This window comes from Equus przewalskii, chromosome 17, assembly GCF_037783145.1.
Source record: "Equus przewalskii isolate Varuska chromosome 17, EquPr2, whole genome shotgun sequence".
Lineage (NCBI taxonomy): Eukaryota > Metazoa > Chordata > Mammalia > Perissodactyla > Equidae > Equus > Equus przewalskii.
The window spans coordinates 17,753,398-17,770,752 of record NC_091847.1 but is presented as its reverse complement, the minus strand read 5'-3'; the positions used below and the strand labels follow the sequence as shown (position 1 = coordinate 17,770,752).

The following is a 17,355-nucleotide window of genomic DNA, read 5'->3' as shown; positions in this document are numbered from 1 at the left end:
CAGGGTGGGTTGGGGGAGATAAAGCAGGGGAAAAAAAAAAATCCCATCCGTTCTTTCCCTATAGACAAGACATGCTTACTACTCAGAAAATGGTACTCTGAATAGAATACACTGATGCAGTAGGATTGCACTGCAATGTTATGGTTTCCAACCCAAATCCAATTATAAGCTTCTATGCAGTGTATCCATCTTATTGACCACACTTTAAGCCTATAAACTATTCTAGCTCCAAATGGACTGGATAGCTTCAATAGATACACAAACTCCAACTTAATTTCTATACAATTATCTGCCTTCCAGATAAAATTCTAAAGCCCAAGAAGTGATATCGTAATTAGGCCGGTTGTGTTCTTCACTATAGAAGCAAACATATTAAATGTTACTACCTTGAAGGCCAATGTTTGTATTGTGAAGCCACACATGAAACTGACTGGGAATTTTTGTTAATCTACCGCTGAAAGTTGCCAAGATGTTTAACCGCCACATGTTGGAACATTTCAAATGTCTCCAGTCAGAAGCAAAATCGAGAGATGGCTTAAACATCAGTCCTCTCTTTACATACTGTATAATTAATTCCATTTACATAACATCCACATACAGGCAAAACTGGTCCGTGCTGTGAGGAGTCAGGCCAAGGGTTGTGCTCAGGATTGGGGTGAACGCAGGTCTTGACTAGAAGGGGACACCAGGTAGCTTCTGGACACTGTTCACATTTTGTTTCTTGATGTGGGTAGGTTTACACAGTTGTGTTAGGCTATGACAATTCATCAAGCTGTACACTAACAATGTGTACACTGTTCTTGAAGTATAAATCAATGAAAAGTTTTAAAACATTAGGGTGAAGGGCAAAATCTGTCTCCTCTCACAGACCATAATAGGTCAGAACTTCAATCCTATGTGGCATTTGAAAGAGCACCAGTTTCACAAAACAGAAACCAGACAAACAGAAATAATTAATTGCTTTACTGGGCCTGTTTGCATTGTCATTCATTCATTTTTTCTTAAAGATGTCAATCATCCTCACAGTGGCATCTCGAGCACAGGGGGGGACCCAGGGCACGTCACTATTGAACCTTCTCTCCTCCATAGGACAAAATTATTTCCAGCAACAATCAACCATCATATTCTTGAATCATTTCTTTTTTAAATAACCACTTAAAGTGTGTCAATTTTAAAGTTACTTCTAAAATTCAGTAAAATATTTCTTCTATGAACTAAACTATGCACTTACCAATCATTACACCTAGGAGTTGTCACTTTTTCACTGCTTTAAATTTTAATCACACATGAAAGCTCCAACTGGTCAGAGAGAGTGACAGAATTGAGGAAACTCAAGTTCTGGCTTCTTTGTTTTAAATTGCACTATCATTGTTTATTGCAAAGCTCTATTTGGATAGGAATATGCTGTACCTTAAGGGTTTGGGATGCGCCCAAAGCAAGCGCCAACAATTCTGAACCGTTAGGAGCTTCCCCTCAAAGCGACATGTATGGCTCAGTCCATGTATGTCAGGGCCAAGTGTATGACAGGGAGTTCTCCAAATTAACTTCCACGCAGAATGCAATGTTCGTTAAAGAATACATTAAAAAAGTGTGCTAACCTAAAGTGTGTGTAGCAATTATTATTAATTGCAGTAATTATTTAGAACTTAGACACACCAAAGAGTTTTTTTCCACAAAGGATTTATCACTGGCTTTGCTTACGATTGCCCACACATGTGACAACAAAAAAGCAGCCAGGCTGAAGTCAGGTCTATTGCTTTGAGTCTCTTTGGAGGATGCACCCCTAACAGCCACATCTGGAGAGGAGCTGCACCTGGGAAGGACCACTCCCACTGCCCCACCCGTGGGAGGCAGCTGCAGCACAGCCAGGCGCAGAAGTATGACACAAACAAAAGCCTTCTGAAGACACAAAATAAACGTCAAAGCTCAGACACAAAAGCTTTTGTGTTTCACGCACTAAGATAGTCCTCGCCTATTACACTGAGGAGACAGCAGGGTTTGGCAACTTCAGCACTCTTGACTATTTGGGCCGGATGATTCTTTGCTGTGGGACTGTTCTGTGCACTGTAGAATGTCTATCAGCATCCCTGGGTTCTAGCCACTACATGCCAGTAACATACTCCCTCACCCTCCACCCAAGATGTGGCAAGTGTCCCCCGAGTCACTAGGGGGGAGGTCAGAAGAGCTTGGGAAGAGGACACTAGCATTCAGGCACAGAGTGCTTCCTCGGAAGGGAGCCTGTTTTCTCCGTACATTTTTAATTCATATCAAGTGCACCTATTTCTTATTCAAACACACAAATTTACATACCCAAAGGAAACTAAAGACAAGGCAGGAACAACGTTTAGGTGAGAGAGTATACCACTCAGAAAATGCTACCAGCCCTCTCAATTATTTTTCCTTTATTTTGTTATTTATTTTCAATTATTTCCCTAATGAATAGAAAAATAATTAACATCTTTTCAAAAAGGTCATTCCAGCCCATGAAAGATTGTCTATAAACATGGAAATAAACGATCATGTTCAAGAAAATATACCTTGTCTCTCCTTTAGAATCACTTATTTTACACACAATTCTAATTTTCCATGGTTTCTCCAGGTTGAAGTGGAAAGGAAGAAGCAAATCAGAATGGAAGCCACAGGCAAGCATCCAGTCCCCAGAGGGCCTCTCAGGAGCCTGCCTTGATAGTGCCAAGAGCCAGGAGTTTAAAGTTAGGAAACCTGGACTTGAGTCTCTGTCCCACCACGTTCTCATCCTGGGGCCTGAGCAAATCAGAACCCCCAAGCCGCCAGTTTTTATTCATGAAATGGAGGGTAATGTATAGAAAAACCAGGAGAGCATAGCAGTGAAGACTGAAGAGCAGGGAGCCAGACTCCCTGGGTTCTGATCCTACTAGGTGACGCTGGGCAATTTTCTCGACTTCTACATGCCTCAGTGCCTGTCTGCAGGCTGGGGATAATGGTAGCACGGTTGAGTATTCGCAGCAGTTATGTTCTACAAGGTCACGGTGAACACTGAATTAGCGAGCACTGAAGCAGCGCTCCTAGGGGAAACACAGGCTAGGCTCCTGTGAGCCTCTGGTCAGAACACTTTTGTCAACTGATCAATACGTAACCATGTTTTATGTGTTCCTGTTTTAAGGCACTTTATTTAATATATGCTGTTCATCCATTAACATTGAACTCACAGCCAACAGTACTTAACTCATGCTTGAAGCAGCTTTTCTAACACGTGTATTTTCTCCTTAAGGCACATCACAGCCTTCTTGCACGTAGGAACACTAGACAGCACATCAGTACTATGTTTAGGGGCCATTTTCAATAGTGAAGTCACCAAAAAAAAAAAAAGAAAAAGCTCAAAAAAGCCAAAAAAAGTGGATCACAAAATTAGATCACAAAGAGGACATTTATGAGACCTGAAACAAGAGGACAGAGTCGCCTTGTTCCATCTCAGCTGGGAACACGTGGATCAGGCATCTCGAATCTTCCTCCACTCTGTGTGTAGCTGCGAATGACCGCAGAGGTGCTACAACTATTGATGGGAGCATTACACGTAAAGGTTAACGAGTAGGCAAATCTGCAAATACAGAATCCGCAAATCATGAGGTTCAACTGTACCTGCCCCAGAGCAGCTCTAATAATTCGATGAATTAATACAGATAAAGCACAGAAACACTGCCGTCCTGGCACAAAGTGAGCACTCGACAAACGCTGATTATTGGGGAGTCAACTATGTCAATAAAACATCACGTGGTATAATATAAAAAGCACGACAGAATTATGAAAAAAGAACACAGGTGGTAATAGAGAACCCATAGAGGAAGGACTGAAATGAGGGAAATGAAACGGAGGAAAGAAATCAAAACTCATAATATTTTTTTTCCTAAAGCAATCTCTCAATCTATTTATCTCCTTTTCACCAAGAGGTGACACTCCCCATGCCAGCCATTCACCTTTCTGCTCTCCAATCCATTCTCTGCACACCTGTCCTTTCTGCAACGTATCAGAGGAAACTACATTTCCAAAACTCCCTCGGTTTCCACCTCGGGTTGCCCTGTGGGAAGCACCAGCAGAAGCTGGGAAGACAGGCACAAGGAAGGAGCCAGGGTCTCGCACCCTCTTTCCATTCGCCCAAGGGCATCTCCTCCATGGATGCAGCTCTTCCCAACGGCCCCACTTCCCACTTCCCGTTTCTGATAAGCAACTCCCATCCCCCCTGCAGCCATACTGGGTGGGACATCTTCCTGTGGCTGCAAATCTCTGGACTGCCACATATTCCTTTTGGTATCTCACCTTTTCCACCACCTACCTACCCAACTTCTGTAGTAGGTTCTCTGTCCAAAATGCCCAGTCCCGTTCTCCTGACCAGCACCCTACTGAACACTCCTCTAGAGGGATGCGACACTGGGCAACTCATCCACCAGGAACCACACCCGCCACACACACGCCTGTCCCTCCCACAGTCTCACCTCTCAGTTCTAACTCTCCGGCTTCTCTAGATTGAGAGCAAATAAAGATATGTTGGGGGTTTTTTTTTGTTGTTGATTCATTGCTGCAGGAAAAAAGTGTACTTATAAAAATGTTAGAGCTATTTCAGCTTTTTATCACATTACATTACCTCTGCCACCTTTCAATAGGGAGCCTACTGGCTCCCCCTGCACCAACGGTTTCCCTCTGCTCAATTGCTATTCACTTTTTAAAGACTAGGCATTACTCTCAACTCATAAATACCTTGATTTAAAAAAAAAATCCAAATGCGGCCTGTGGCACATGGCCAATTGACTCTCTCAGTCAGCATCGGCCATTCCTGGCTGCTCACAGCAGCCTGCACAATCGCTGTTCGTTAATTCTGAGGCAAATTCCATTCTCTCTTCTTTCCATTGTTTCTTACCCCAGTGCACAAAAATGTATTGCCTGACCATAATCACGTGCAGGCACAAAAGAGGCATCAACCAGTTCTTCTGGAGAGAAGAATGCAACAGCGTACCAGATTCTGATAAGTCATCAGAGAAGCAGGAGGAAGGGGGGGCCGTGGGGAATGCTCGAGACTCACTGAATCCATGTTCTCTTCTTCTCCCCAGACACACAGCAAGATTGCGTTTCTCAGGTAGGTGTGGCCATGTGACCAAGTTCTAGGCAATGGAGTATGAATGTAAGGTGACACTAACCACCACCAGGCCCTGCCAAAAAATCCTGCCATGGTGACTCCTCCATCCATTTCCTCCCCTCCAGAGAGCTCCAATGAACATTACTGCAGGGTGATTCTGGAGGTCCTGTGTTCAAAAAGTCAGGGCCATATTTAGTCTTGGTTGCTAAATGAATTCTTAAAAGGGGTCATTTCCCCACCACCCCAACCCTCACCACCAGTCTAAAACTATGAACTAGAAAAACACTTACACTGGGTGGCAAAATGACTACACATATGGACACATACACACACCCATGCATGCACACAGAGGTCCATTTGTTACAGAAGGTCACTAATGAGCACACGTGCCTTTCAAATGAGCTGGTCAGACATTTGGGCAAGGCAGCCAAAGGGGTATATGAAATAATCCCCAGAATGTCCCTTCCAGAAAGATCTCTAAAAGGAGACCCATTTGGACAAGGGACTCAGGAATCAGCACCGGTTCCTGCTCCCTCGTTTCCTGTCGCGGGGAGAACAATGCCATGCAGACCAACACAACCTCCACTTGGTAGCATAAAAACCAGGATTCCGAGAGGTCGGGTGGGCCTCCCAGCATGCGAAGGCAGAAAGAGAGCTGAGGCCCACATCTCCTAGGTCAATGCAACTCAAAGTGGCGGGGGGTGGTCTACAGAGTGGGACTAGTCCACAGAGTGTTTCTACTCTGTGAAGAGGTAAATACCAAAATTGAAGGTAAGTGTTCTGGAAACGTTTATAGCAATTTGACAGAGGAATTTTGTGTCTTCAAATTCAATAATAAAATTGAAGGCTTGTATTTTGGACGTCCTTGTTTTTTAATTTCATTTTCCTACTAATTTATTTTTATTGTACCAGTCCATGATGGTTTAGAGTTTTTAAAAACTGTTCTGTTTCTCCAGGCACCCAGAGTCCCCTAACTCTTTAGCCAAATTCCCAAGGCTACCATATCCCCTTCCCCAGTCCTTCCTGCCTCACCCAGGCTCTCCTCAGTCCTCCTGGCTCAGAACCCGCTTTACCCTTCCTTTCAAGGCGGCGTCTCTCAGTAAATGGGTGGCGGTAGAATCTCTGAGGGCCCTCTAACTTATGAGCTGTGAGTGCCGATTCCCGTAAGACACTTTGAGGCTCAGACCAAAACAAAGAGTTAACTGAATGACCAGCCATCCATCAACACAGCCAAAACACAGGACTCTGGTCCCAGAAAATGGCCACGGTAAAAGAGGAAATGACTGGAAACCTGTCAATGGGCCTTACCCACATTAATTAACCTGAGGCCTCAGTCTGCCCGATAGATGCTGTCTATCCATTGTTCTAAACCTGAAAGGCAAAGTAAAATGGCCTCACCTCACTTCTCCAGGGAGGTCGACAGACAGGGAGAAATCCCACACCAGCTTGGGGAGAAACGGGAGGTTATTTACAAAGTGAGTCGTCAGTGGGTGACATCAAGTGTGATGAAGTATTATGGGAAGGGAGTGGGATGTGGAGATAGCATTAGCTCTGCCAAGCAGGACCGACTGAATCGCCCATTACAACAGAGTCCTGAACTCGCTGGAGAAAAGAATTTCAACACATACATGCCTCCTTGAAACTGAATGAATGGCAATGATGGCAATGATATAACAACAGAACCAACAGAGGAAACCACAGGTAACAGAGGACCCAGGTTGCACCAACCTTCCCCAGAGTGCAGGTATGCTGGGGCTCAGGGTAGGTCTGGGGTCCAGGCAGACCGCCTTTTTCAGTATTTCCAGGGACAAAAGGACAGTAATTTGAACATAAGCACCTTTCAGAATTAATACAATGCGTCATCAGCAAGGCCAAAAACGCAGAGAATCTAGGGAGAAGTACATGAGTGAGTGTTCTAGTAAGTTGGCACTTGTCTGGGTATTTGAAATATTTTAAAATTTAAAAAATTTTTTTTAAGTAAAGCCAGAGAACAGATGCATGGTGCTGTTTGGAAACCTTTTGCCACGAACCAGGAATTCTGATTCAATCCAGTCAAAACCAGGTGTGCCTCCTCGTGAAGAAAACTGTTCTGCTGCTCCACATTTGGCCTGATGATGCGACAAGTGGCTGCCCACCACCTTGACCTCTGCCCTGCAGCCCCACTCACCTTTCCCCTAGGCCAGCAGGGAAGCAGGGTTCAACCCACCATGCGCCTCTATCAACAAAACGGGCAGTGGCTATCAAGAGAGCGGTCTTACGGCCTCTAAGGCACTTCTTGGGCACCAACCTGCACCACAGGCAAAGGGTCAGGAAGGTGACAAACATTCCTCAGTTGACAATCTTCCAAAAGTCTATGGCCAGCACCCAGCTGGCTCAAGAGCCTACCCCAGCCCCACTCCAGGCAAGCTATGCACCAGACTTAGCTGCACAGCACACAGCCAAGGTCAGGCACTGACATTTCATAAGACGTGACTAACGTCCTGGGAACCAGAAAAAGAAATGTGAGCACAGGCTGTGAAGGTGTTTCATTTTAATCGCATCTAAGGCCTGCCATCTAAGTCCTCATTTCTTGTTCTATGATACGCCTTTTCCAAGATTACTCATCTTTGACGATAACAGGAAAACATCATTAACTTTAAATCCCATAATCTGGATTTGTTGATTAATATATTTCAATGTCTGCACTACTGCGATAAAAATAAAATGAAACAAAACACCTTCTACCTAAAACAACTTCTTCTTTACATTAATTCGTTCAGGTCATCATGCTGCCATGTGTCAGGTTCTGTGCTAGTCACGGGTGGTAAGAAGAACAATAAGGCCAATCCTAGCCATCAAGGAATTCACTCTAGACAGACCCACGGTAAGTAAAACGCATTCCAGTTCCCTCCCTCATTTTGTCCACTTTCTTTGGCTGTAAGTGTTCATATGATCTACTAGTGTGGCTTGGGTTTTATTATTTTTTTTTTTAAAGATTGGCACCTGGGCTAACAACTGTTGCCAATCTTTTTTTTTTCCCCCTGCTTCATCTCCCCAAACCCCCCCGCACACAGTTGTATATCCTAGTTGCAGGTCCTTCTAGTTGTGGGGGGGTTTTATTTTTATCACCAACACTGCATCTTTCTCTTCCAGTCATATCTCAAGAAATGAAGCTTAGAAGCTGGTTCTTTGAGAAATTAGAGCATAAAAAACCAGGTATGGGATCTACCAACCCATTTGAGAGAAATCAACTTCCCAGTAATACCCTCTCTTATCACAGGCTCCATGGTAGTCAAGGGTTAGAGTGAGTCATTTGTTCTTAGAAGCCAATAATCTTCTTGATCCAAATTGACTCATATGGTTGCACACAAACTTAAGCATAAAGCCAGGACAACTTCTTCCTATCTAAATCAGAAGAGAGAGGATTTTATAATACAGTTGGGGGAGAACGGGGAGCTACTTCTCCAGCTTCAGGAAGACTCAATTATTTCCACACTCCTGGGAGTTGCCAAAGTGTGTAGAGGCCGTGTGCTTTATATTCGGAAGGCTATTTAAAGGATTATAAGAAACGCAAACTCATCTGTGATACGGCTTTCAAGTTATAAATGTCAGTGACAGCCAAGTCTGCTGCGTTGGGAACTCCTCCAACAACAGGTTGACAGCAGCCCAATTCGACGGCTCTGGAGGAGGCTGACAGACAGCTGCTCTTTCAGTAGTTATTCCCAAAGGAGCCAAGAGGCTGCTCCAAAGGCAGCTAGGTACGGCATGAAGGGGGAAGGTGACAACATATTGGGTGCCAGATAGACACAGCCCAGGAGCACCATATGACGTCAGCTCGTCTGCCTGCTCCATGAAGGCTGTCAACCCCACACAGTGCAGACACTGCCATAAAAAAAAACAAAAAAAATCACAGGAAAGACAGAAGGATGCTCATCCTTCCCATAGCATAAGCCACAGCAACTGGGTATCAGGGACCGCAGACCCAGCTCTGAGTCTCGAGGATGCCAGCTTGCTACCCCCAGCTGCCATGCCTAGCATCTCTTGGAGAGCAGTGACAAACCTCCCTATCTGTCAACACGAAACTAATTTCAGAACAGACCTTTGAAGATAGGTTGCTCAATTGTCCAGTCCCTGAAATGGAGTCCCACTCCAATTAAGTCATGTGTGGGGTGAGTGCATGGGGAGCGGTGGGGAGGGACAGATTAAATATGCTTATTGCACCTTAAAATCCCACATGTTTAGAGATTCAAAATGCCTTTGTGGCTCTGAAGGAGACATTTATTTCTCTGGTTTCTCTCAGCAGGACAAACTCTCAAGGTGACAGCTAGTGAGAAGCCTGTGATAAAAGTCACATGGTCACATGATTTTCTAGCTCTAACATTAAGGCTTTTATTCACATCAAATGCTCGTCTGCTTGTGAGTTGCTGAGTGGTTTTTTCCCCTCCTGTGATGTTGTTAGAGACAAAGTTTATTCAAAGACCCACATACATAAAAGAAATGAGAATTAGGAATGTTTAATGTTTCATTCTGTTGGCCCCATAACCTTGACATCCAAATCCTATCAGCCTGTGAAATCCAAATATTCTACTCCCAAGATGAACGTCTGATTTACCAAGGTAACTCTCAAGGGTAACCTGGATTGTAGTTTTAAGCGCTACAGGCTATTCAGTTAAAACAAGGAAGTACTTAGCAAATTTCTTCCTCTATAAAATATATTCATAACTGGAGACTTAGGAAAATGTACTCCTTGAGCAGCAGTTCCTTAATATAGACAGAATTCAGAGATTACGAAGTCTTTATGAGTCACAATCTCCAGTTCATTGGCTTTACTTATGTTTACATCATGATCTGTGTCAGGTCTGGGTTGGGCTGCACTGAAGGGACCAGCCCTTCTATGTAAGAGTAATCAACCACAACCAAGCTCAATAAATTTGTGTTTGATAATGACTGAATAAAGTAATAAATGGCCTTCTGCTCCAGTCACTTTACTGATTTGAGAGAGGAAATATCCTTGCGCAATTATCCAAAAAAAATTCAGTTCCACCAGGCCTTAACCAGATAGACAGAGATGTCCCCTCAGGATTGGGGTGGCACAGGTAGAGCCATCCCTTGACCCTTTGGGACTACAGTATCTGTATGTTTATGGTTCTAAATGCTAACGTGACTCAACTACTTGGTCCTTTCCCTCCCAAGGACAAATACCCTGGGTCTGGGCTTAGCCGCATGAATATCTGCTTACTACAATACTTACACCGCCTAATGGATCCTCCTCCAATGTCCACTTTAGAACAGTAATCACTCCTGAAATCACAAGGACAAAGACATTTTTAAGTTTCTCCTCTTTAAGGACTTGATCCATTGCAAACAGGCTGACACAGAGCTTCTATGAACTCTGCTTCTCCCATTTTGGAACCCAACTGCCTTTTGAGATGGATATTTAAAAGTAGCTAGGTGGGAGGCCTGATCACTTCAACACCCAGAGGCATGTATCTAAAAAATTCTATTATCTCACTTGTTAGGATCCAAATCTGTCCGTTGTTAGTTCAGCAGGAGTAAGGCTACATTTGGCAAAGATGGAGCATCTGTACAAAACGGCTCTTTGTTCCAAGTCTCAGGAGGCATTAAACCAAAGCTTTTACCAAACCTAATGCTTTCCGGACTAGATTACATTAATATATACACACAGTCCCAAGTATATGCATACACACAACTTTAAAATAGATAGCTCTATTACAAAAAACTAAGGAGTTTGCTATATGAGATAAAGCCAACTGAATTACAAGCCTGTTCATTCAAATATAACAGATTTCTTGTAGCCGCTTAACCTTGAAGAATAAAACCAAAAAAAGGAGTAAAAAGCTATTCTAGAAATATATCTACTATGTGCTACTGATATAGCTAACATTGTTCCTCTATAAAGCTTCTTTATAAGAAAAGGGAGGAAAATATGTCCTCTAACAGATACATACAGTGTGTTTCTGATATTCACAGAATTTATCAGCAGAGAATTATAAAACTGAAAGAGTTCAACAGGGAGGGAGGGAGAGAAAGAGGGAGGAAGAAAATAAAGACCATGCTGCACAGACCCATCTTCCAGCTGACAGCCCAAGAGTCTGCATCTTCTAAGACTAACCAACTGGTCTACCTTATACTTAAGGACCTCATGGAAGAACGTGTACCATTTTCTGCTGGAAAATGTCTGAGAGGGTTTTGTTATTTTTAATCCAAACAAGCCAATTCCCTCTTTTTATGGTCTGCAGCCTATAACTACCCTTCATAGCATGAACATTTTTGTCTGTGTCAACAATCTCTGAGCAATACCAGGGATCTGTGCACTGGGGCAGCCTGGGAGAGCACTCATTCCAAATCCACCATCTCCAGGAGACAGTCTGGCGGCAGTAAACGTTTACCAAAGGATGGAAGGTTGGAGGCAACTGAATCAATGCCAGCGACCACGTGGCCCTCCTTTTATACCAGCCTCTGTTTGAGATAGCTCTGAGGTGAAGGAATGGTTTTTGAAACTGGATTATCGTGATACAGAAAAAGCTGCTAACTCCAGTAAGTCCAGTAATTAAGATATATTGTGAGAAAACAATCCTAAGCATCTTGGTCAACATCAAAACCTCATTCATGTGTATGGAATAGGCTAATAAAATGAGTACCCACATGCCTCAGACCTAAATAATATCAACTTACTTTCAATGCTTTTACTCTTTTCGGTATGTTTTCACACACATCTCATTTGGTACATTATATGGCAATTTTCCTTGTGAGTATTGGGATCAAGTGCACGGGTAATAGGTAATTTATGAATCATACCAGTAGCAAGACTATAAGATTCAAGAAAATGTTCATGATGTGCCAAAAGAAAAAAAACTTTTCACCCTTTACCTCTCCCAATGCTTTCAAATTTGGACTTTTTTCTTTAACAATAATCACACTAATTAAGAACTCAATCTTGATTTTACCTTAAGAATCAGATAAGCTGCTCCCTGAGTCATATGAAAACTACTGCATTACCCCTGGCTCTATATGGGAGCAAAATTCATGGTCACTAAGAAACCTAAGGTCATTCACGTCTACCCTCAACAAAGCTTTAATGCTCAACTTATCTTAAATGTTTCCTACAGAGCCAAGTACACAACATTAATGAAAATTTATAGCCACTTCTAGCTGTGTCCATGGATAAAGAAAACGAAGGAAGTCCTTTCTCCTTCCTAATGTTCAAAACAGCACCACTCCAAAGATTCCATCAAGATTTCACCCAGAAGTATCTTTTCTGAGGATTAATAGGCTCCCTCAGTCTCTTCTTGGGCTTATGCTTTGACTTTCCTCCCTTTGTTAATTATACCTAAACTGTGAAAGCATTTGTAAATAGAGATCATGGGAATGCAATGCAATCTGGAAAGAAGATTAAGGCAGCAACCACAGAGGACAGACAATGAAAGAGTAGGTAGGAAAAACTGGAATCCCATTTTCAACCAACATGTACCCCTTTCATTTTATATTTTGGGTAAAAGATACTGTAAATGGCCCACAAACAAACAACCTACTTGGTAAGGTCTGCCCTCCAGGGTGGTATTCTATTAGAAATCTGTATTTGAGTTTCTTGCCTTCCCACTCCCCCCAATTCAAAGCATCTCTAAAAATGAGCCACGACAAACCAAGCATGTTGAAGGACACCTCTGCATATCCACTCTGGATCTGATGACACAGAACAAAGGTGGCCGATTCCAGACTTGTAGGTCTCACGCCTCCCCCACCCCCTCAATGCTCTTCAGCACTGGAATCTGTCAGGTTGATCTCTTTTCAATTTTATACTCAAGCTTTTCATCCTCTTTTTCCCTAAGGACAATGCTTCTCCAAATAGAGAATCTCAGAATCTTGCTGCCAAAATTAACCAGGGACATAACTCAAAGCAGGCTTTCCCTCTCAGCTTCTTCTCTTCAGCCTAATAAGTAAAGATGGCTCACTGAGAACATCAAAGGTGTCCTCTAAATTAGTTCACATGAGAAAACAGTTGAAGAGCCTATGGTTCTGCCTAAAATATCCTCATACCTAGAGAACAGATTTCAAATGATAAAACCACCTAGTAGTACACGCTAGAAACAAATCATGACCATCTTTATAAGCTTTAAGTCAGTCAATCTTTCTTATGGAACATCACAGTCACATAGAAAGAGGCCCCATAATTACAATACTGGCTTAGGATGGCTTTCATCTTATGCTGGGCAGATCAGCTAAATTTACCACACAGTGAAATTTTGCTGAGTTACAAAGATCTAGAGTGGTCCTTGACACCCAGAACTTACAAAATCTTAAACGTAAATACGTTTGGTTTCATCACAATTCAACAAACTTTCTAGCATCTTCACGTTTCAGTGAGGCCTCTCATCAAGCCTCCATTGAAAGCGTCCCAAAATATAATCAAACTTAAATGTGCCCCACATTGCTCACACTGCCTGGACTCAGAGACAGAGGTCCAGCTCTTACAAACTATGTGAGGGCAACCAACTAGCTGTCCCGGCCTCCATTCTCTGGCATCTGAGACAAGAGGTAATCATAGCACCTCGGTCAGAGGTGATGGTGGGGATTCATGAACGAACGCAACACAGCCATCACATCAGAGAGGCAGCGAGCCCTGTACAAACACTGGTGATTATTATTACTGTGGTCACTATTGCTATAACAGAAGGAAAAACTAATAGAATAATAAAAGGGCAGTTCTGGAACCAGTCAAAAACCTGGAACCACAGCCGCCAGTGGTGTCCAATTAAGTGACATTTTCATTTTGCTGACAGCTATTTTGCCAGGCAGGTGTGACAATGGCAATAATTTAGTGCCTAGGATACTCTCAAAGTTACTCTTCTCCTACAGATGGTCCCCAGGTAAACTGTGTTTGATTTACAAATGAGAAAAAACATCCCAACCCTATGACTTCTGAATTCATCACTAACTTGAATTACAGAGATAATACTCATAGCCAACAAACTTTATCCAAGATTTTACCAAGACATGACAACAGCAGGCCAGGAGACCACTTAACTAGGTTTGCAACTGTTTTTAATGTTCTTTTATAAGGTCACAAAGAACAGATCCCCTTTACAAAACTTGCACACCATCTCAAACTAAACTTGGTATTTTCATCAAAATTATTTTAACAGACACTAGGAAATTAATCTTAAAATTCTGTTTCTGGAACCCTCCCCAAGATACACCTCTTTCTGCCCCTTAGTCTAATGGTTCTCAACGTGCAGGCCCTGAACCAGCAAAATCAACATCCTCTGGGAAGTTGGGAAGGCAGAATCTCAGACCTCACCACACACCTACTGAATCAGAAACTCTCGGGTGGGCCCAGCAGTCTGAACAAGCTCTCCAGGAGATTCGAATGCACACTCAAGTTTGAGAACCACTGCCAACAGACTATTAACATGTGGGCTGGAACATCACTTCAGACAGCTCTTTTCCTTAAAAAACCATCTAACATTTTTCTGTTCCTTAAAAACCTGCTACAGGATGATGTCAACTGTTCTATTTTTGAGTCCTCATGATGAGGCTGACGATGATTCACTCAGCACCTTATGCGATCACTTAAATAGTGAGAATCCTTCTCTCCCACCCCTAGTGGAAGGTGACTGCTGCCTGTTATTTCTGATGTAATTACAGGAACAATTCAGTAACAAAAGCTTGTCCTTTATCAACCTCGGCAAAAGCTCTAAGAGAGTTATAATTATAACCCTCCATTCTTTTCCATAATGTGTTCATAACAACGTATCCTTTGAAACTGATCACACCACATGTCATAACAAGGAAACACAGAACCCAAGATCAAATTTAGTTTATTGTAAATAGAGATCAAAACTGCAAGTGTTTGGGCAAAGCTTTTCCAATTGACAGGAAACAAGTATGCATTAACCATCTGGCCTTATCTCATTTATCTCAGTGAAATATGAAAAAAGTTGATTTAATGCTTTCTATGGGTCCAAAGGTGACCTCACAATACTGAATGGTTTCATCACCAGACACCACCCAGCATCTAACTAAGTATGAAAGCAGGAAGCATTAAGGGGCATTTCCTAAATAATAAATAACCCTTTTCTATACCTTTAATTTGCTGAGGTGTGTATTCATTTGGAGAAGTTAATCTCATACCCGCTGTGAGGTCTCCTGATGAATCATGAATACCAACATATTATTAATTTCCCTTTCCTTTTTGATTAATTTCACACTTACACTGGATAAGAAAGGCGAGACTAATGATGTCTGGAAGACAGTGTTCAGTTCTTGTAAGATACTAAATCAACCTCAAGTGTTCAAGTAAACAGAGAATGCAGATAAGGAAATAATAATGTATTTGTCTCTAGGAAGCGTCCAAGGTGCCATGCAAACAAATGCCCAGAACCCAGAGAGTGTCAGCTGTAAACTCCAGTTAGTACTCTTCCGGAAGGGGAGGAGAACGAAAGCCAGAATTCTGACCATCACTATACACACCAATAAACTTGTGTCGTTACCATGGATGAAGAGATGGATTTATTTATCACACTACAATTCTCAGTCTTCCAAGGGTCTCTCTCTGCATTACTTAGCCTCTTCACCACCTTGTCCTCTCTCCATCTCTGCAACAATCCCAGGACTTCGAGCTTAATAGGCGTGAACAGACAGGTCTCCCTCATCGGAAGATGAGGAGCATGAAAAAGGAGCGTGAACTCAGTCTCATGATGCAATTTTAGAGACAGGGACCTTTGTGTATATATGCCAACAGTTCTTCCAATAATAACGTCTACATTGAGAACCTACTATGTGCCAGACACTAGGAGCTTTGTATTAGTTTTTTAACGTAACAATAGCTCTTTGAAGTACTACTATACACAGTGTGCAGATGAAGAAACTGAGGCTCAGAAAGGTAAATATCTTTCATAGGTGACCCCCATCTTCACAGAGATCTGTCAGGCTCCAAAGCCTGGAGTCTTCAACACCATACTGCTTCCCTAGAAGCATGAGTAAATAGGACATTTACGGATGCCTCGACATTATTCCAGAAGATCTGAAAGCTACGGGCATGGCATCTTCTTCTAAGAAACTTCCCCGCCTACTCCAGCTCCAACTGGCCCAAGTCTTCTTTGAATTCCAACTTTTAAATATAATTTCACAATTCTATGCTATCCTATTAGATTTTCTAATGTCCACTGTGTCGTAAATCTCCCCTCACAAACAAGCCTGCCCAACTAAGACTATATCCAAGTGCTAAATGCAGGAATTGGTCATCTCTGGCCATCGTCTAGAGTAACGCTGTCCAATATGGTAGCCACTTACTACATGCGGCTCTTTAAAATTTAAATTAATCAGAATAAAAAATTCAGTTCCTGTGAAGGTAGTCAAAAGGTACAAACTTTCAGTTATGAAATAAATAAGTCATGGAGATGTCGTAGACAGCATGGTGACTATAGTTAATACTGTGCTGCAGATTTGAAAGTTGCTGAGAGTAGATCTTATAAATTCTCATCACAAGGAAAAAAATTCTGTAACTATGTATGGTGACAGATGTTAACTAGACATTGTGATCATTTTGCAATATATACAGATATTGAATCATGTATACCAGAAACTAATATAATGTTGCATGTCAATCATACAACTTAAAAAAAAACAAAACATTCAGTTCCTCGGTCACACTAGCCACATTTCAAGCACTCAATAGCTACCTGCGGCTAGTGGCTATCGTGTTGGACAGCACAGATGCAGAACTTCTCCCTCATGGCAAAATGTTCTACTGGACCGCACTGGTGTCGAGATATTTTGGGACAGCATCTTTTCATCTAATATCCTTCCAACACTGTGCAGGGTGACCAAGTGTAGTCACCACAGAACTAATTCAGGGCTTCATCGGACTAACTGTGGCCATACCTACATGTCTTTGGAACTCATCTTTTAAGGAATAACATTCCTTGACAAGTTAGGTCATTTGATAAACTTATAAATAAAGCACGTGGGCCGACCTCCAAGAAGAGAAAAGTCAGAAATGAGAGGCACTAAGAAACAATCGTCATAAGCCCTTCCATTCAGAAAATCCACCCTATGCAACTGTAGGTCCAGAAACACCCAGGAGCAGCCACACAGACACCTGTGTGACCACCCACGCAGGGACATCCCTGAGGCACATCCTCAAAGTGCTCTCCAAGTGAGAAGTTAATCTCTGCTATTCCTCCTTGGCAAGCTAGGTTTCCCAAATTTGGTCTGTTGTTTCTAACTATTAAAGAAATCAATGCAAG

The 17,355-nt window shown here is 42.5% G+C and overlaps 1 protein-coding gene across 6 annotated transcripts in view; it reads right to left on the bottom strand.

Annotated features, from left to right (window-relative positions):
• The window catches only part of MGAT5 (alpha-1,6-mannosylglycoprotein 6-beta-N-acetylglucosaminyltransferase), a 334,592-nt gene that overhangs the window by 278,404 nt on the left and 38,833 nt on the right, over positions 1-17,355 (bottom strand). For 2 of the 6 annotated variants that reach the window (XM_070581232.1, XM_070581235.1), the window contains exon 2: positions 10,338-10,387. The exons of the other annotated variants lie outside the window; for them this stretch is intronic. The gene's annotated coding sequence lies outside the window, so the exon portion shown is untranslated. The remainder of the gene's footprint in view (positions 1-10,337; positions 10,388-17,355) is intronic. 6 annotated transcript variants of the gene reach the window in all.